The sequence below is a fragment of the Lepidothrix coronata genome, unplaced genomic scaffold (assembly GCF_001604755.1).
Source record: "Lepidothrix coronata isolate B3197 unplaced genomic scaffold, Lepidothrix_coronata-1.0 Scaffold22, whole genome shotgun sequence".
Taxonomy (NCBI): domain Eukaryota; kingdom Metazoa; phylum Chordata; class Aves; order Passeriformes; family Pipridae; genus Lepidothrix; species Lepidothrix coronata.
In genome coordinates, this window is record NW_016690202.1 from 757,324 (window position 1) to 779,374 (window position 22,051).

Sequence of the window (22,051 nt, forward strand, 5' to 3'; positions counted from 1 at the left end):
TTCTTTGCTGTTTTGGTGTATTAATTCCAGGTCACTGCAAGAAAGTCAGAACTTTGAGAATCTTTTAAGAAAGAGACCTGCCCCTCGTTCCCAAAAATATGTGTAAGGCACAAGTGCAGAATGACTTAGTGGGCCAAGAGCAGCCTCATTCTGTGGCACAGGATCCACTTCAGGACACCCCTTCCCCACAGGACTAGCCCTGAGCTGGGTACAGCTCACATTCCCCTAAAACAGAGCAGAGGCACCACTGTCTAGTTCTGAAAGTAAGCCTTGCATCTGTGCATTAACTAAGAGTAAGGGGAAAGAAACTCCTAAAAGAACACATCAGCCTTCCTCTCTGTGCCTTCCTCCTAAGGCAGCTGAGGGACAAGTGACCAGGAAAGAACTGCTGTGAAACAGAGCACGGAGTGGGGAGGTTGGAAAGCACAGTAGCTATAATCAGTCACTCATCTTCATCTCTCCTACATGAAGAATTTCTGGTACCAGACCTGAAGTATTTTGGTAAGCAAATAAAAATCCAGGCACTATTGGTGGTGGGACTTACATTGTCAATTCTGCATTCAATGTGGGCTACATTAAAAAAAGGAAACCCATGCAGAGGAGAGTTCTGATAATGGAAGGAGGACTAACATGAACTATGCAGGCTAAAAAGGCCACGTGGAGACCCTTAGGCACAACCTGGATCTGAAGAGACGTTTCTCTTCAGAAAGTGGGTGAGTTGTGCCCTCACAGAGGCACAGGCAGGTCTAGCAGGATGGGGACAGATGACCATGGCAATCAGGTAAAGAGTAGAGTTTTATTCTCCCTCTCTCAGAACCAAACGACTCTCTCTCAGAAGAAGCAGACTGCTCTGGGTGACAGCTTACAGGCAAAAAAAGTGTCCGATTTGCTGTGATCTCACTTTACTGAAAAGTTAGATGGGGCAGAAAGCAGAACTTCCCTAAACACTTCAAAGAGGAGCTGAATTTTAATGCTGCACATTTTTTTTTTGACCAACCTTTCTCTAACTATTTCTTAACATCAGAAAGGTAGGGCTCTCCCATGACAGCAATTCTCTTTCTGTGCAATAGCTGAAGATAAATAAATTAGCCAGTGAGTAAGTCAGTTCCTGCTTTCCTTTGCTGGACTGAAAGGACATCGTCACTTAACAGCTCTCTACAGTTTAGATTAATCTTGCCAAAACATCTTAGCTTTATGGATAAAGATACGTCTGTTTTACTTGATCTAAACTCATCTTTTTTGAAGTAAAGTTCAAGGAGAATTGAACTGACTCTATTTTGGCCAAAATGAGATACAGACTTTTAATTGTACATGTAAATACTTACCAAGGTTTCTAATAAAGTTTCAGAGCTAGTCATGGGGTTGTTTCAGAGTCACATCTGAATTATTTCTTTGTGCAATGTGATCTGTGGCAAATGCCCTTGGGCAGGAAGCCACTGTAATCAAGGTGACTCGTTTACCTAGTTCCTTTATCAAAATCCCTTACTTAAGTAACCAGTTCTGCATTTACCTATGAGATCTGTGAAGAAATACAAAATGGCTACAAGAATAAACAGACTTTTTAATCATCCAGGTGGAAAGAATAATTCATGGTTAATAACTTATCCAATTAAGTCAGTCTATTTGTCTGCTTCCAGAATATCCATAAGCAGCCCATGATTCCCTCTCGTTTACTCTGTTTCCATTTTCCTAATGACTGTGTTGCAAGAGTGATTGTACTCTGTGACCCGCTTCAGCCTTCAGAGGTTACTGGCCTCAGGGCATTTTTTTCTCTGTTTTCTGACTGAATGATCCATAGGACAGAAAAGAGTCTGAAGTTGCTCTGAAGCAATTGTAACAAAGAATTAAGGCATCTTACGAAATTTTTGTTTAAGGTCACACAGGCTTCTTGCTCAAAGAGTCTTTCCTGACAGTGAGCTCTTTTCAGTTGCATTAAACCCTGACAGCCCACATTCCCCTCCTCCTTCTGCATAAGATTGGATGCTTTTCTGGAGGATATACCTCATTTAGGAGCGTGTCATTGGGAAATTCCTGACTGATTTAACTTGCAAAATGATGCCCATAGATAAGCTGAGCCCAGACAGACCTTTGCAACAGTCAAACCATGAAGACATGTCCCTCATGCACATACAGGACCACCTCAATGCTAGAATCATAGCAAAAGGCTCTGGAAGTGTTTTCTTTCCATTTTCCTAATGTCAGCTTGATCTGTAGAATATTACCATTACTTCTCTTAGTGACACAAAATAAAAAAGTTGCCATTTTATCCTCATCTCTCTGTTAAAGAAAGGAGAAAGCTGGGAGCCTTCCACTCCAGGAACCTAAATCCAAAGCCTGCTGCCTCCCATGGATGTGTTGATGCATACATGAATTTTCGTTGAAGGCAAGTGTACCAGGTCATTAAATCCACAGAGGTATAGAGCTTTAGTAGATACTGGTGCACAGTGCATACTGTTGCCAGCAAGACACAGGAGTGCAGAACCCATCTGGACCTAAGGAGTGACAGGGGGATGCCAGAAGTTGTCTGTATTAGAGGCTGAAGTGAATTTAACAGGGGACAAGTAAGAAAAGCACCCATTGTGACTGGCCCAAAGGCCCCTTGTATCCTTGACATTAACTGCCTCAGGAGGGGGTACTTCAAATATCCAAAGGGGTCATCATGGCTAGGCTTCGTGAACGAAGATTTGAGAAGGACTCTACCCACACTTGCTACAAACACGCCGATGGCTAAAAAGGCCAATACAAGATAGACAAGTCCAGTTGCAAAAGGCACAGCGGAAAGTCTCCTTAGGCAGTATTGGCAAGACACGGTTCTTTCTGTGTTGTCTTTTCTCCTCAAGAATGAATCTGTGCGTGTTCTCAAAAGAAGCAGCAGCGTTATGAATAGTGTGTCTTCATGTCTCCCGACTGGAGGTCACAGTAGATCAATATGGCCAAAGCTGAGATATTGTTTCAGGGAGTCCTTGTATCTCCTCTTCGGGGCTCCTTTCTTGCAGCAGCCAGTGGCAAGTTTGCCATAAAGCACAATGTTAGGAAGGTAGTAGTCCTCCATCCTGGAGATGTGCCCTGCCCAACGCAGCTGTGTTCTCAGCAACATGGCCTCGATATCCAAAGGGATATCAGGGTGTAGCTAGTTGTCCTAGTTAGCACAGCTGACAGCAGTTCATCATGGTATGGGTGTAACCCAAAACTGTGTATTCTATAGCCTTCCATGCCATTTCCCAGAAACTGTTGTCAATTGACTGTTGTCAATTTGCACCCTCTGCCCATAAGAGCCTGACTCCTCAGGCTATAAACTAGGTGTTAAGAGGCCTGTGAGATAGGAGGATGCTCTTACCTTTTATGGAACTCCCTGAGGGAAGTACTGACCATTCCTGCCTGAACTGGAGAATATATAAACCTGGAGTTTCAGAACTTTTCAACCACTCGTGGGATCCAGAGGAAGACTGCAGCTCATCGCTCTCAACCTCAGCTGGACTGCAATCACCGCTTCTGACCAGACTGCAACAGCTCTCCCACCAGCAGGTTTTTTCCCCTCTCCCTTTACTTTGGACTTAAGCGGGGCCCAAGGAACACCACTTTGTTCATGCCCTCAAGGTACTGGGTTATACATTTGGGTTTTGTGGGTTAAGACCAATTGTTTGTTTCTATGATTGTACTTACTGTATTATTTTAATAAATTGTTATTCTGACTTTATAATCTCTCCTTTGAGTTGGGTTCATTACCCCTGCTGGTTAACTCTTAAACCAGCACACTAGTGTAAATACAGAGAAGATCAAACAATTATCTACCCTTCCTGGCCTCTCAGAAGATCCTTTCATCATGGGATTGCTGCAAGTTGAAGACCAGAAAGAGCCAATTGCCACCAGAACAGTGCACTGACAGCAGTATCTCACCAACCGAGACTCCTCAACTCCCATCCGTGAACTAATTCATCAACTGAAGAAGCAAGGAGTTCTCAGCAAGACCCGCTCACCCTTCAACAGCCCCATATGGCCAGTGTGAAAGTCTAATGGAGCACGGAGGCTGACAGTGGACTACTGTGGCCTGAATGAAGCCGCACCGCCTCTGAGTGCTGCTGTACTGGACATGCTGGAATGTCAATATGAGCTGGAGTCAAAAGCAGCCAAGTGGTGCCACAATTGATATTGCCAATGCATTTTCCTTAATCCCTCTGGCAACAGAGTGCAGGTCAGAGTTTGCCTTCACTTGGAGTGGTATCCGGTATACCTGAAATCAACTCCAGGGGTGGAAACACAGCCCGATCATCTGTCATGGACTGATTCATACTGCATTGGAATAGTGAGAAGCTCCAGAACACCTGCAATATGTGAATGATATCATTGTGTGGGGCAAGACAGCAGAAGTTGTTTTTGAGAAAGGGAAGAAAATAATCCAAATTCTTCTGAAAGCTGATTTTGCCATAAAACAAAATAAAGGGACCTGCACAGGAGATCCAGTTCTTGGGAATAAAATGGCAGGATGGACACCATTATGTGCCTGTGGCTGCGGCAAACAAAATACCAACTGTGTCTCCACCAGCTAACAAGAAGGAAACACAAGCTTTCCTAGGTCTTGTGATTTTCTGGAGGATGCACATTGCACGTTACAGTCCGCTTGTGAGGGCCTTCTATCAAGTGACCTGGAAGAAGAACCATTTTGAGTGGGGCCTTGAGCAACAACAGGCCTTTGAGCAGGTTAAACAGGAGGTAGCCCATGCAGTAGCTCTTGGGTCTGTTTGGGTAGGACCAACTGTGCAAAATATCCCCTACACTGCAGCTGGGGAGCTGCTCTCACCTGGAGCCTCTGGTAAAGAACATCAGGAAAAACCAGAGGTCAACCATTAGGGTTTTGGAGCCAGGGTTATCGAGGATCAGAAGCCCATTACACTCTATGTCCATATACATAGATAGTTAGACAGATTTATTTTTGATGTGTCTAAGGCTTGTTTTAAGGCTATGGTGTTCATTTGTACCTATTCTAATATATTTGTTCTATAGGATTACAAGGCAAAGTTCGGTGCAATCAACAACCAAGCTGAAGAGACTTATCAATCAGAGAATCACAGAATTCAAGTTGGAAGGAACCACTGGAAGTCATCTAGGCCCACCTTCCTGCCCAAGTGGGATCACCTAGAACACTTTATTCAGGATTGTGTCCAGGCAACTTTGAATATCTCCAGGGAAGGAGACTCCACAGCCTCTCTGAGAAGCTTCTTCCAGTGCTCAGCCACTCTCACATCAATGCAATAAAGTTTACTCTGGTATGAATGATAAGAAAAAGGAGATCCACCTCTAGATAACTACCAGATTTTAGGTTTCTCCTTCCTTAAAATGCACCTAACATGAAATTGAAGTGAGAACTATTAGTGAGAATGATTACATGCACTTGGCATAACTGTCCTCTGTCCCATTCTATTGCATTTTTTCTGCTCTGTTTCCATGGAAATGAGAGAAAAAAGGTCAGGCAATAAGCAATTGTTTTAAAAGTGCTTGAAAGGCTTTGCTATTCCCTGGTCTATTTTTTTTTTTACTAAGAATGGAGGTAGGAATAAAAGTCAGGTATTCATTTGTTGTTATTTTTTATGGTATTCATTTGAATTTTTATTCCCAGGATGCCAGGAAAGGCCATTTTACTTCCTTTCACAACCTAGAAAGAAGATTGTTCTTAGGGAAAAGTGATTTGATGGGGTAGACAGTCCTGGGGTCTATTCCTGAGCATATTAACATAGTCATGTCACATGCTGTATGACACTGTTATGCAGTGTCTGAAAGGCCCAGCCTGAAACAAGGACTCTACACCTACCTGGGAAGGGAGCCTAAAAAGTCTATTTGTCCATTAGGAAATGGGTGTACTGTTTACCTCAGGGATGTTTTGAGGCTAACTGCAGTTACACTTGGAAAGCATTTTGAGATGTACCACTGGAAAACACTCTAGATAGAAAGCATTTGCCTTCTTGCTATTACTAAGCAGTAGATAAAGGTATTCAACCACTCTCTTTTGATGATTTTCTCCTATTTTATTGTCATTCTGCTAGCTTCCATCTCCATGGAAACAGGGCTAGAAAGGCATTTTGTAGCAATGTTCAAGCTATAGTTGAGAATGACATATGTAGATTTTAGCTGCTAAATGTCTACAGATCGCTATAAAATGAAGGCACAATAGAAGAGGAATGACAAGAGGGAAAGGATGGGTGAAAGAAGGAGATCCAGAGATTTCAGAGCCAATGAGCACTCCTCCTGCCTAGAAAAGGTTGTGGACATTTTGTACTTTATTTCCGAACTAATACTTTCATTTTCCAGATCTGTGCTTGGACCTGGCCTCCTTCCTACGCCTTCAGTTACAGTTAGGTAATATTTTGTTGCCATGGTGCCTGAAGGCCCCAGGAAACCTGAGGCCCTCCCATGCTGGAACCATATTGTTGTGGTTTAGAAATGGTACTTCCCAATTCAATGCCCCCTCAAGACTCTACAAACCACATGCCGCTCCCCTCCCCCTGTCCGATTGGAGGCACAAAAAATCACAGGTTGAGATAAGAACAATTTACTGGAAACAGCAATGAGATAAGGAAACAAACAGTAATAGCAACAATATTAATAATAAAAAGTATAAGAAAAGAAACTATTCACAAATGTCACCAATAATAGACAATAGCAGATAGCTCCCTCCATCGTGCTTTTTTGCCTGGAAGGAACATCTTCTCCCCGGAAGCAAGAGTTCCTTTCTCCTGTCCCAATAATGACATGAAATAATATAGAATAACCTTTGGGTCCTGGCCATTGACCCTCCCAGCTACTGCAAAAAATTAATGCTGTCTTGGCCAGAACCAGAAAACAAGCAAACCTTGAGCAAGAGACTTTTCCATAGTGGGAGGAGAAAAAAACACAGGAAAAGTGAAATAACTGGCTGTCATCACACACAGAGGCTGGTGACAAAGCCAAACATGGTCTTTATTCAGAGCTCATTCCATAGTTCCTCTCCACTTGCTGATTGTTTACTGTTCCAGTGCTGATGGAGACATGCCTTTTCCATTTCTTTCTCCAGTGCTCCTTCTGTATTTGTGGTTTCCTTCCAGAAACTGCCTCTCCTGCTTACGTGTTCATTTCAAGTTGCTCTTCTAAAGCCTTTGACTACAGCAGTCTACAGACCACTTCTTCACTATCTCTTTCACCTGTATTACTGCATTCCACACCCAGCCTGGCTCAGGCAGAGCACTGTCTCAACTAAACCCAGTGTGGAAGGGGCATCTTTCCCTCTTCCCATTGTATGCTAAATCCTCACCCCGCTGTCTAAGTTACCTACATTCCTTCAGAGATAAGTTTTGCGCATTAATTTTTCTTCTCAGGAGCTCCTGTTCAAACCATTACTCCTCTAAAGAGTAGTGAGGCGCTGGAGCAACAGGGCAAATCTCTAATCGCCAACTCCTTATCGGTTATGAATATTTCACACTTTAATTTCTCTGCCTGATAACGCTCAGGCTGCTTTACCTTTCCACTGAATTCTGTGATCAGTCACCCTCTTTGCTATCAAAGATGTTATTTGGGTTTTCTTGCTGTCATGTACCTGGTTAAGAGCCACAAGTCTCCTAAGGATATCACTATTTCTGAATGAAATTTCATTATGAAATTATTACATTTTAGTTACTTAATTTTAAAAATCATCTTCTGTCTAAAATGTATGACAGTGAAGGAATGAATCTTTCACAAGTCAAGAGGTGCATCACCTTATTGGCAGCTACTGTTTATTGAGGAAGGTATTCAGTACTGGTTACACTGGCTCACTGAGATAGATCGTCTTTAACTCACCTGCATTGCAGGAAGCAAAGTGCTGCAGCAGGGAAAGAGGATACAGGATGAACAGTCCAAAGACCAGACTCCTGAAAGAAGACTGAGCTAGTCTTTCTGATGATTTGGGAAAGCAGTGTATTTGGGCCAAGCAGAAGGGAGGAATTGTGTTTTGGTGGCTTTAGTGCCTGTGCAACAGGCTTCATCAGGCCCAAGAGACATGAGCTATGAATTACTGCATTAGCACAGATAACTAGAGCCTCTGCTACAAAAGCACAGGAAAGTAGAAAGAGGGATATTCATGTGAAGCTACTCTGTAGTGAAAGGTATATTAAAGACTGTGTTTATAAAAACACAAACTCCTTGGTGGTAATCAGTGTGCTTGTACAGATTTTCTGTTTGGATGCTCTCAAGATTTGTATTCTTTTGGGTAAAATCCAAATCTCATTTACAAACTGTGTCTGTCCCCCCATCCTTTATTTTTTCATTAAACTCTCAGAGTCTGTGTATAACTCTTTTCAGTTAAGAATAGGAAGACTGAAGCACCTTTGTATCCAGCCAAACCAAAAAGCTTGTTGTGTGTACCTACTTGAACAAGCAGGTAACCAACCTTCCTCTGAGTAGTGGGAAAGGGTTGGCATTCATAATGGTGAGTCAGGCAGCATAAAATCTCCTAACAGCAGATAAGCTGAGAACCTCACACATCAATGCATGACACTAAAGAATTAATTTAGTTTATTGCAAAACATTTCTAGTGTGTTAGATTTTTCCTTTTTTTTCCCTTTTTTTAATTTATTGAGTACACAAGGCCTCTTTTAATAATTTGCTGTTTTTCTTTACATACTTTCCAGTAAGAAGAGAAACACAGAGACATTTAAGGCACTTTATACTACATGGAGAATGTATGAATGAAGAGACGTATGATATAGCACTATTCCCACTGTACCTTAGAATTCAACAGAGTAATACTTCTCTGTCTGTTAACTTCTTCCACCTTCAGCCTACCACAAATCCCTTCATTGCTTCACAGATGAAGTGTACATTGTGGGAATGTTGCCCCTTCCTTTGAGCACCTAAAAGCTGATTGTAGCTAAATACCAACAAGGACTGCTATCACTGGAGCTTAAGCTGTCCCCTAGCCATTCCTGCAGAAGAAAAGTTTTAAACATGAAAAAGCAAAATAAAACAGAAGGCATGGAAAAGATTATCAGATTCAGATATAATCAAAATGTTCCCCAGATCCTCTAAAATGGATGCGCCAAAGGCAGGGAGTCGTTTCAGTTCTGCCTTTGTAGCAGCCAAATTCTTAGGCAAATCCTCTGTCCCCAGCTCTGCATCTGCTTGTCAGCCCTGAGCGCTTCCCATTCTCTCCAGAAATCAGCTTTATACAATGTCAGAGACTGGCAGACACGTGTGTCAGGTATCCTTGGCACTGCAGAAGGCCTTTCCATGTGGGAAGCAACACCAAAGGCACATGAAAGGATATGTTTCCCCTTCTTCCAGATTTCAGCACATTAACAGAGGCCAATATCAGAGAAGTGCTGAAAGAAATCAGTCATCATGTGTAGTCAAATGAATTCCTGTCACAGCTAATGAAAAATACCTACAAACAGCATTACTGATAGAGTTTGTTAGCACTGCCGTGAGGAAGGTGGTTCTTCAAAACCAGAGCTTGGCTTCTCCAGGGAAAACTTTTCAGACCTGATTGATCCTATAAATTATGCTTGGCTCCAAAGTACTTCTGAGTAATAGGATTATGAAGTAACTAGAGAAATATTTTCTTTTAAATCTTCTGACCACTGGTAAACCTCTAAGTCATTGTATTGTAACATATTCAGAAACAGAAGTTAGCATCTACCTATAGTTTGTTAAACAAGATCTGTTCTTGCTAATGGGATTTGGTACGCATTTCCATTCAGAAATTATTCAAGGGATGGGAGAAGAAACTTTTGAAAGAGATCAATTCTAATTAAAACCAAAATAACAGGAAGAGGGTGAACTTTGAGCAAACACCAAAGGGAAGTAATAAAAAATACCTGAGTACAAACACTGCAGAAGAGCAACCAACCTCACAACAGCCTCTATGCCAAAGAAGTTTGCTCCTGCAGCATCAGGATAGATGATAATTCAGGAGAGTGTCTGGTTCAGACTGTTCAGGCTGTTTGCCTGAGCTAAACACTGAGTGTTAGATGAGTGTTAGGTTCATCCAAAGAGCTGTGAGTTTTGAGTTTTTAATGTCTAATGGCAACCCCAAAATGCATTTAACACCCCACATCTGGAAGCAGGCAAACAGAAACAATCCTAGGGCAGCATACAAGAGACTCATTCCACTTGTACCAACTGCTCTTCACAGTCTCACCATGCAGCAGATGTGCCACAGGGTGGCAAAAAAAAAAAGTTCAGGGAAATGTAGATGACTGAATCATTCTGCATATACCTCAAAATAGCTGAAACCAGGAGAAAATTTTAGCAAGCAAAGAAGGCTCCTGCATACAGAGACTACAATACAAATGGCATTACATTTGACTGATGAGTTATTTCTCATTTAACCTGGTCTAGTGGGTGGTATTCATAACCATGGCAGGGGATTTGGAATTAAATGGTCCTTAAGATCTCTTCTGACTCAAACCATCCTATGATTTCATGATTTATTTTGTGCTTCTTTGAAAACCTTTTTGCTTATAGTCTAAAGACTAGAACCTAAAGGAAGTTGAGAGAGGGAAGAAAATACTTCCTCCAGGGAAGTTACACTTTATTGGGATGATTTTCCACAAAATGTTCCAAGGTACAAAGATATAGCATTGTGTTCCTTTTACTGGCTTAGGAGTCCAAGTAAGTTTCTTTTTCTGGTGTGCATGTATGAAAAAATGACATTATTTACAATCAAACCATGTCCAGATATTTTTCTTCCTACCCCTCTCAATGAGAAAAGAAAGCGAAACATGAAGAGGAGAAGAGAGTATGTCCTGGAAATGAAAGAGCCAGGATCCTCAGAATACAAACTGTCATATGCAAACTAGACTTGATGACCCTTGTTGTGGCTCTTCTGAAGGGTGACTCTGTTCTCTGGGGAGCTTATGCACCCTGGAAATGAACATCGCCTCTTTGGTGGAGCGATCCTCTTGTCATCCTCTCGTACCATGACCATTTCTGTTCTGAATGTGCAGAACTATTTCTAGAGAATCTGGGAAGCAGTCAATCAATGTTAAATGCATGGAGCCAAAAAGGGTTTCTTGTAGCTGCCCAAACTGTCTTCTGGCTCTATAATCTACTCCCACTGAGTACAAGATAAGTGGCCTAATTTTGTTCTCTTAGAAGTAATGGAGAGTTGTTGTGAGTTTCAAAAACTGGAGTTTCTGAACCCTAAATGGCACTGCTCTCTCTCTCTCTGAAATCATAAGCTAGAGGAAGAAAAACAAGAATGAGTAGGAAAGAGAACTCCTAATGTCCGAATGAAAGATAGGGGTTGAGCCTCTAAGGCCCAAACCCATTTTTCTTTGCTGTGAAAATTTGGTATCTATCAACACCTGGATACGAAGAATTTAGCACAGTTCTGGTCAGCTCGTCCAAGGAAAACACCGGTGTCCCTGCAACATTCTCCCCTGTCTCTTTTCTGTCTGGGAGGTGACGCTTTCCTCTGGAAAGTGCTCTGGTTGCTGGGGCTTTTTCATGTGCTGATACCTCCCTGAACACCAGTCTACCTCTGTCACCTTCATAGCCCACTCACCCAGCATGCCTACTCCTTATGCTTACAGCACAGTTGCCAATAGAATTAGAAAAACACTGGATCCAGAAAATTATAGGAAGTATTGGCCCAGAAAATAACAGAGAGCCTATTATGAATGCATCACCATCCTGGGTTTGAATCATTCTAGCTTTCTTTCATGCAAATCTCTGGTAATACTGTTTTTTTAGTGCAATGATTTATCTGAAATGTTTCCTACAGTAGATTTCCTAGTTTAAATATTTTAAAATCAATTAAACTTCTTTTTACTTAAAGAACTGGATCCCTGCAGTATTAAAAACTCCTTGCTCTACTCATTTCACTTTATTTCCTTATTTAGATCATGGGTTTGGGACTCTTTTCTGTACTTCCTCCCACTTTCTTTGTTTTAAATCTGACTCAAAGTGAGCACTCTGGGAAAGAAAGATGACAATCTGTGTAGTCTCCTTCTAAGTTTATCTAAGAACTTGGTTAGTCAAATCTTGGTCTTTGTTAGGAGTTAGCATTCAGTCATTTTGACTTGTGAAAGGTTCTGGAAGCACATATACAGGGAGTTAGATTTGATCACATTCATTATCCTTTAAGATCACTCACAAAAAGATTTATCAAAAATAGGAAATACATCCACAGACCTTGTGGCATAAGTCCTTAGAGAGTAAGAAGAGGGACAAAAATTGCATGATTTCAGAAAGGCACAGAGGATTGCAGTGCTGCTGCCAGCACCAAGGACTGAGACTGGCACAATCATTTCATAATGATGGTTCACATTTTGTTAACAATGTTTACAAACATCAGAAACAGTGGTGTTACGATCTTCCTATTCTTCAACCCTATCTACTGTTATCTGAGGGTTCTAGACAGGGAAATGAATCAGATTCTCCTGTAGTTTGTTTCTGACTTCATGTGACTGAAGGAAAATCATTTGACTTCTCTGTGATGCAATTTCCTCATCTGTGGAAATAAGAGCATTCCTGTCCTTGCTGAGACTCTGCAAATGCAAGTTTTGTGAAAGGTATTGTAAGAAGTAGAATAGAGAGATGCATTGCATGAATGTGAAGATTCATTTTGTACAATGCAAATACCTTACCACTAACCACATTTTTCAGGTCACCAAGTCTATCACCCCAAACCTTCGGTGTCCATAAATTCTTTCCATAGGCTTATGAGAACAGGGCATGCTTATGGAATTATGAGAGGCAAATTCAATCTCAGTTGAATGTCCCAGATCTGTCTTTTTATGTCTTTTGCTTGCTCTTTTCACTTGGGGACTTTGTCTTAGGAAAGGGTAAAGTGTTCAGCTCTTTTGGGTTGTGTACACTGTTTACACAGAAGAACACACTGACCTCCAAACCCCGTCTTTTGTCAGCAGAACTACAAGTACATATGGCTCACAGTTCAGAAATGGCTATAGAGTTAAAAGCTGGGGCCGGGTGCTAGGAGGTTATTTTTGTCAGAGGCAATTATACTTGCAGTTGTGCGTAGTCATGTAGATAAATTGGAGTTTATGCTTTATGGCAAAGCACAAAGCTTGTGAGACTAGATTTCAAAAGAATTTTCAATGAATCAGTCACTTTCAGGGGCAATACTGGCAGTTGTTGGATGTGCATATGAGCTGGGAGGATGTCCAGCTTTGACATATAAAATAAAGGTAGTCAGTTTGGTGTAAAATAAGCACAGGGTAGATTAGCAGCATTTACTGTTTGTGTACTGGGGGCCGGTCTTAGCATATTCTCTTGGTTAAAGAGAATAGTTCCTCAAACAAATGAAGGCTTATCAAATTCTGCAAATAATCACCCTAAGGCCTTCTGCACAGGAAGACACAGATCAAGGGTGAGATGCAACTTCAGAGACAGTCCTGCCTGTCCCTGTGTGTATTTGGCCCATACAGCAGCAAGTAGGGGATTTGTTCAGCTCCCTTCCACCACCAGCACTGAAGCTTACATCTATTTCTAGTGTCCATAGTGTTCTAACTGCTGAGCAGCAATGGACAGTTTTAACTATAATTGTTAGAACTTATTGAATATGAAACAGCAAACCTGAAGGGGAAAGCAGCCACAAATGAGTAGATAAAAGTTTTCATGCAGAAAGGAAATGAATAATTGCCCCCTACATAAAAGCAAATCCAGATATAAATCATACCTATAAGACAAAAAAAGGAAATTGCAAAAAAAAAAAAAGAAATACCCCCTGAAACAAACAAACCAAAATCTTGCTATCCCCTGTAAGTACAGCCAACTCAAAGAACACCTCACAGTGCTGCTCTTCACATCATCACCAATGGTTGCCTTGAGAGAGGCACAAATAAGGTAAGCTGGTAGAAACTGGGACAGTGGCAATGAAAATAAGAGTTGTAGAGTCACTTCAATCTTGAGAAGCTGCATTCTTTCCCCATGTGCTACAAGAGCAGTGATATATTCATTACCTTTAAAGGCTTACTCAGCTGACTGAAAGTCCTAAAACATCACTGCTGTTTTTCTATAGGTTATTCTGGCCACCCTAAAGTAGATAATATGTATTATATGCTCTCTAGCATATACCCTATAACTGTATATAACATACATACGTAGCAACATATCGTATAGCTTCAGATGTGTTCATCTGAAATGTGGAAACTTCGTGAAAATCCACTGAGAGCTGGGGGTCAGTGTACCAAGGCACTGAATATCACCAAACATTTCTCACACACTTCTGCAGAGGAAAACCCACCCAGTTCCATACAACCCCAACAGTACTTTATCAGATTTCTCCTATTTCCTTGTCCTTCTTTCATTCTGTTTTTTTTTGTGGTTTTGCCTCACGTTGGTGCTTTAATGACACTGTCTAATCCCTTAGCTCCCTTGTCTTTGCTATTTGCCTCCATCACACCGCATTTAGTGCTGTTCTCTGGCCACAAGGACATCACAGCCTGACCCTTTGTGCTTATACTTCAGTTCAAGTTTTATTAATTTGAATAAAAGATATTTTGCTTTCCAGTTTATTGATCAGTTATATATGGTTCTTAGTGCGAGATAAAAAGATGTTTAATGAAAGCTGTGCTGCCTCCTCCCACACAGAGAAAGACGAAGTCTGTAATTGCACGATACTATATGCTTCTGCTATCTCTCAGTGACCACAGAGGTAAATCTAAACAGATATATATATTCATAATGATGTAGCCCATCCATACTGAATGTTATTCAAGCAAACCAGAGTCCATCTATGAGCTACTTTTTCTCACTAGCCTTCCTGGAAGAGGTAGTTTTGATCAATATAGCCATGCCCTTCTGCTTCATGTGGAAGTGATAGGCAGCTAAAATGGGTCATCCCTTTACCATTAGGTTCATGGGAATTTTTCTTCCACAGATGAGTCATTATATAACGGCTTTACTGCAGAGTAATGTATGATTACTATTCTTGAGACACTAAAAAAAAATCAGATTATACCGCTTTATCCTAAGAAGTTATCAGGTTTTGCTTCAATATGTTGGAAATCCTTTGCATATCGGTAGCCTGGGACACACGTAAACAAAATGTAGATTGTAGCTGACATCAAAAATGGTAAAAGAAATGTGCTCATGAGGGCAGTGAGTCACAGGGGATTTATGAGTCAAGCTGTATATGGTTTCTTAGGAAGAAATTACTTCCTTAGTCTCTTAAATGAGCACAGAAAGATCCCAGAGAGAAGCAAATCCACCTAGGTGAGGGGAAATAGGCTGTAGGTAGACTTTCTACAGGTCCGTAAGGGAAGAATGCTCAGGAGATAACTGCTTTTAGTAGGGTCAGGACAGGAGGGATATTGGATGACTCCAGTACCCCCGGAAAAATCCTAAGGAGGGGTGGCATGTAGGGCTAGAAAGGCAACTGCACAGGGCAGCAGGACAGAGGTGGGCTCCATATCAAGGCTCTGCTGCCTCCTACACCCACAGGACTGAGATTTTTCTATCAGGATTTGTGCCTGGAACAGGAGTAGGGGTCCACACACTTACAAACAACTTGTAAGCAATACTGCAGCAATACTTGTAAGCAACACTGTGCCTCAACAGTATGGTGCATACACAAAGGATGTGGAGAGAGGGGAAGCTTCTGTGTTACTGTTCCTCATTGCATGAGCCTAAAATTTATGTCCTCATGTTAGAATTGTGGTTTCTGAGAGCTGGTGGAGAGCTTGTCCTGGCCACAGCTGTAATGCAATCAGAAAATGATATCTTTATCTGCACTCAAATCCAAAGTTAATGTAATCAGTAGTGTTGCATTCTTAATGTGCGGCTGCATCTGACCCTGTACTCTGCTACTGTCCCTTGCTTTTCTAATGTCAATGTGTGCTTGGAGCTGCACAACTGGAAGAATAAATGCAACTCCTAATCTTATGTTCACCGGACTGCTTTGCAGTACTGCAAGGACCTCTACAGAGGCTTCACTGCCTTAGACTGCATGTGAGGAGAGTTAATTTATCCAGGAGGTTTTGCGCGAAGGCTGCAATAAGACCACAAGGCAGCCTCAGTTATCACCCTTGAGTTCTCACATTTTGTGAGTCAAAAAACCATTCACTTTTTGAGTTGAAAATGTTCATCTCTGCTTTCTGGACATAAATTATTTTACTGAGCTTTATCCCTTCAATTGCTACTGAGTTATTGCAGAATATAAAAAATACATTTTTTCTTATGTTCTAAAATAAATTCTTGCAGTGCTGTTGTGCTGTTGCTTTTTTTTTTTTAGGCTAAACAACATCAAAAAACAGTTGAGTTCTAAGAAATAAAATCTGAAAAGGCCCCAGTTCAGCTCAGGATTGATCCTTCTGTCAGTCCTTGCTCAGGAAAATAATTTAGCATGGACAGCAAGTTGGGTATATGCTCACATCCCCTTCAGGTCAGTGCTAAAGTTACAGTTAAGTATGAGATGAATTGTTGTGTAGGATAGGGATTGTTCACTGAATTTTGAACCAGCTGTATTTCTTGCCTGGAAAATTAAATGTCTAAGAGGAGTTGAGGAAAAACATTACAAAACTAGGTTCTCAGGACACAGAAGAGACAGGCTAAGTCTGCAGAGGCACACTTCAACACGAGGGTCAGATATCCAAGACAGTGAAAGCAAGACTTGCTCCAAGTTCTCATCACAGCTCAGCAAGTCCCAGAGCTGCAGAATCTAGCAGAGGAAGAGGGAACATGGCTCCATTGTGTGGCCCAGCCCACAAAACATTCCCAGAATTCAGGCAGACCAGGATGGACAGAGAATATTATTAGATGCTGCTTTTCCTTCAGATCCTGCAGTTTTGTTCAACCCATTATGCTGACCAGACTCCACGACAGACCAGAGAGCCAACCATGAGCTGCTCTGACCCTTGAACTACGTATGCCCCACAACCAGTTTAACTACATCTGTTCCACACTGCTGAAAAATCACAAAACATTCTAACATACCAAAATTAAAATTGTCTTCACAGTTCAAATCTAGCACTTCTGCTGCTACTGTGCCCCTTATCTCTATTTCCTTATTAATACTTAGTACTTTTAAATAACAACATTGAACTAGTGTCTGTCTTATTTAATGAAAAAACCAGACTACATTGATACTATCTAGAAACACCAAAATGTCAGATTTTCTATTCGATTTTTTCATGGAAGAAGACTCTTGATAACTTGTAGATAATCTACTGGCTGGGTCTGCTTTTCCAGGAAAATAATTTATTCAGACTTGCTTCACTTCTATACAGGGATTTGGAAATATTTTTGTCTATTTAATGTGAATTTCCAAATCATACTTCCTCTCTATTTTCAGAATGATGCACTTAATTTGGAATCCACAAGCCATTCCTAACAGGCTAAGCATTGGACCTGACATGAACTCACCAACTAACATGACCTAAGCAAAGGTACCATTAGGTTGCCTCCCAAGTTGGCAGAAGGAGGTCACATTGTGAAGTCTGCAGAGCCCAAAAGCAACATGAGCAAAGCTTTCCTGTAAAACAGAGACACATTAACTCAAGGTTCAGAGTACAGAGCAGCTGTATGAATGGAAACCTCTGATTAGGTATTGCAAAAAAAGAAGTTAATGTTTAGCCAGCTTATCTGCTGACAAAACATTGCCAAAGATCTTCCTTAACTTCTGATTTCTAAACACTAGAGAGCATAATTTGGGTATCACAGGGCAATTTTGACTGGATCTTTCTGAGCTATGCAAGACTATAAGAGAAATAGTGTTGAGTATATTTTATTTAGGTTTAGCTTCTCTGGTTTTTGATTCCATTCTTGTCTCCAGTGTTCAATAATGGATATGAGGTATCTGTTCTTTCAATCTAGAAATGAAGCAGAGATGAAAATGGTGTAAAGTATTTTCAGTTGCTGAAATCTTGTGAATGTGAGATTTAAAAATGGCAGTTAAATAGTTCTGAGCAAATAAATTAAAAATCTGCTGAAGACTGAGTTAGTAGATGAAAGCATGCACTGCTGCAGTCAGCCCAGCAGCCCTGCATACAAACAACAGAGATCCCTTTTGTGTTTGAAATGCATCACTGCTAGGGGATGTGCAGCACCCTCACATTGAATTCTGATACTCCCTCATTGATCTTGAAGACAGTGGAGGAGCTGGAAGAGGCTGGAACATGCTGTTTTACACCTGCCCTGCAGTGGAAGTGACACTATGCTATTTATCTATGGTATGCACACTTTTTGTCCCTGTTGGGATCTGCCAGGACAGCATGTCTGGCAAGGGGACCCCATTTGCTTGTCTTTGCCATCACTCCTCTTTGAACTTCTTCCAGGGATTTCTTTACATGAAGGACTGATCTGTGCCAGAGCTAGGCATGCAAGACTAAGTGCTTTCCCATGCTGCCTGCTAAGCCACAGCACTAAGCCAAGGTATCAGAAACATTGCACAAAGTCATTTTGTGTTAAGCAGATTTTTTATTGACTCTCCAGTTACTGTATTTTTTTATTTTGTTGTCATCCCTTTTGCCCATCTCATGTTGCAATTTCAGTCTTCTAGGACTTCTGGCAGAAATAGAGTTGGCTCAAAAACTTAGCCGTGTAGATTTGCAAAAATCACTTCTTGCTTCTGAATAAGCTGATTGGACCTATCATACAGGGCTAAACAAGAAAGCAGGTTCATTCTCCTAATTTTCAGGCATGGAAAATAAATAAATAAATGCTATTTACCTGAAGTAAAAGTGGATTGACTCAACTATGCATTTGCCAAAAGTTGCATCAGTGTGAGATTTCACAGAGCAAACACCAATGAATAAAGTCCTTATTTGTTCTGCTATTCCTGGTGTCACTGAAAAAACTTTCTAGGGCATTGCCCATCCCTGATAGCTGTCAACTCAGGTGCCCAGAAGACTTTTTAGGACCATGGTTATTTCTCTGGGGTATTTCTTGAGTGGGGTTCATGGTGAAAAGGTGCCTGGGGCTTCAGGTTGCTCAGGACATCCCTGGGTACCAGCCCTGCTCAGTTGTTCCCAACAGCATCCACAGGAATGGACTTTTGGTTCTGTTTCTACTTGCTGGTTGATTTTTGTGTACTCAAGTGATGACTGAGGAAGAATCAGAAGGCAACTTGTGGAGGTACAGCTGGTTTTGCCATTTTTGCAGTTGTCCATGGACAACCTGACAGGCTGCCTATGTGCTGTTTTGACTATGAATACCGTCTGTTTAGACAGTGCCCTCCTACTGCTTCCCAGTGCTCTTTCATCTGTCCAAACCCTCCTCTTTCTGCTCTGCTGCAGTTCCTGAAAGGGGAAATTGCCTTTGCTCTGTGCTTGCTCACTGCTTGGCACTGTGGTTCCCAGTGTGCAACAAAAGACTGACAGATCCTGCAATAATAATATTAGCTGACTCTTACTGCTGCCATTGCTGGGGCAAGAGAAGTTGCAGCCTACGAGTCTTAACTCGACTGCTGTATTCTGTCATTAACAGAGACATAATGAGAGCAAAGAAATAAGGTACATGGATTTGATACACTTATCTGGGCCAAGAACCAGAGTGTCATGGGCCTTGACCAGGGTTTGTAGATGTCACAGCAGTACAAAGACATGGCAGAGGTAGCAATGCACAAAAGCATTCTTGAAGAGGAAGACAACTTTCTTTGAGGAAAAAGGGGGGGTTCCCTTACAATCTGCCTCAAATGCAAATGAGCAATGAAAAAGAAGGCAACACATTAAGGGAATGTCATTCGATCACAACTAAATGATGCACACCCCCACCTGGATGGTATGACGTTCCTCACTGATGTTAAATATTTGTATTCTTTCAGGTGTATATACCATCCACCATTAGCAGTACGAGCAAAGAGAGCATATGTCAGGACTTGTTATGCTTAACACATATATTTTGAATAAAACTACTCTGTGTCTTTGAAGGGACACTGCATCTTGCTTTAATAGAGTAGGTATAAGCCCACTACAGACATGGCAGTACTAACTGCTTTGGTGATGGAAACAAAACTAGAAGTAATGGTTTTATCCCCTTTTCTTGTGAAGAGATAGAGCATTAAGGAATTTAACAAAGTTAATTTAAATTCAACTGGGAAAAATAATCAAAGGAAGTCAATAAAGGAGATAAATAGAGGAAAGGCATATCAGACTCCAGAAAAATCCAAAAGGTGCCCTGAGAAGTTTATGGCAGTACAGATCCCTTCATAACATAGCCACAGTCTGAAAAAAAACAAAAGTATTTCAGCCATTTCCACTGCCATCTTGGTGAAAGCTCCTCCTGTAAGTGTTTGTAGGGAAACATTGGGCACAAACACATTTGAAATAAATCCAGGATCTGTGCTTGAGTCTCTGATAACAAGGTTTGACCTTCAAAAATGCTAAACCTCATTTAGACCTGCTAGAGTAACCAGCATTGGAAAATGAGATCAGTTCCCTCTACAGTCAGTTGTGTCATAGGGTGCAGAAGCTAAGCTACTCCTTCTCTCTCACAAAGGTATGTCCTGGAGTTTCATTGCATTTTACCTGGAAGAAAGGCAGCCATCAAAACAGAGTTTTATCCAAAATTAATGTTTATAACAATATAAGCAGTGGAAGGCTCTCCTGTCCTGAAATGTATGGAAAAGATTCTTTACATTTGAAACATCCCGTTTAAGTGTTTTTTAATTAAAAAATTTAACCATTTGCTGTATCATGCTGGTTAGGTACTATAGTAGCAGTTAGAGGGAAAGTGTTGAGTACCCCTATACCAGCTTAGCAACAATGTTTTTAGGGAGGGGGTGAGAGGGCACAGTCAGAGACGTGGGTGTTTACTGCCAAGAGAGTGCCTTTTGGAGGGCAGTGGGAAGGGAATAGCAGACCGTAGATGACATATGACTTCCTCCCAAAAATAAAAGAAAAAATAACAGTGAAAGACCTTTGAAAAACATAATGCAGAAGTCAGGAGAGGAAGAGGATTTGACTTGGCTTCTTGTATTTCAACTCTCTGCCTTGATATGAGATAAAGAAAAATTGTAAAGGCCTAAAAATTCCCACAAGCTGAGAAAAAAATTGTGCCCCAGTATAGTTATTAACATCTCTTTGTCATAAACTCAATTCAATGCCCCATGTCTGCAATGGCAGCCAGTGCTTGCCATGGCCCGAAGGAGAAAGGAATAGGGACACAACACTGCACAGAGGGTTCTGACACAGTAGAAGGTCAGGGTGCAATGCCCACTTTATTGAAGGAGAACAAGGACTTATATAGGGTTAGGGTAAGGGAAGGTCTAGTAACTGAGGTAGAGCATGAGATTGACATCTCAGGAGAATATGGGATTGGGGAATGAGGGAAAGGTGGGAGGAACTTGGGAGTATCTAGGGGAAGGGGATCAATGGGAGCTCACTCCGCAGTGCGGCACCCGTCGGCTAATCAGTGTGGGATGAACGGGAAAGCAGGGGAGGACAAGGTGGTAAACAACTTTTGAAGGGAAAATGTGAGGCCAAGTCCAGACAAGACCTGAACAATACAAACCAAAGGGATTAACATAGGAATATATGTGGGGGTACCTTGAACATGATACAAAACTGGGAAATAACATGAAAGTCCGTAAATTATTAGCTCCTTCAGGCTCCATATAAGTCTCTCCAGGCTTTGAATCTCTCCCAATCACGTTCTTCCTCAAGTTCTGGCATTATAACTTTTTAATGCTTCATGCCGGGCCCATCTTCCCTCTGGTCCAAACCCTATTCTAAAACCTACCCTTGGAGAAGAGGCACAGGTGGTGGCAGATGGGGTAGTATGGGGAAGAGAACACCCTGCCAGCCGGCCTTGCTCAGCCCACACCCACTCTGGCTATCACTAGAGCTATTAGGGCTTTCTATGGGTAGATTTAGGAATGAGCTTTGTATGCCTACAGATAATAAGTGGTGGTCAGTACAAACAGATACTTCCACATTAGATAATGTTCAGGACATCTCAGAAAAATGCAGTCTGAGACTTATGTCCAGGAGCACTGAAGAAATTAATGAGGAAAATATTAATGTCATTTAATTATACATCCTGTTGAATGTAAATTTCTGTTCAGTATATAAAGATTTAAAACTATCTTTAGTGGATATAGGATCTAAATTGGAAGTGATGGTGCTGATATAATGATCTGATA

The 22,051-nt window shown here is 41.4% G+C and overlaps 1 long non-coding RNA gene across 1 annotated transcript in view; it reads left to right on the forward strand.

The window, feature by feature from the left end:
* Positions 1-18,799: 18,799 nt before the first annotated feature.
* LOC108494036 overlaps positions 18,800-22,051 on the forward strand; it is a 56,806-nt gene continuing 53,554 nt past the window's right edge. The window contains exon 1 of the long non-coding RNA XR_001873704.1: positions 18,800-19,044. This is a non-coding gene — a long non-coding RNA (uncharacterized LOC108494036). The remainder of the gene's footprint in view (positions 19,045-22,051) is intronic.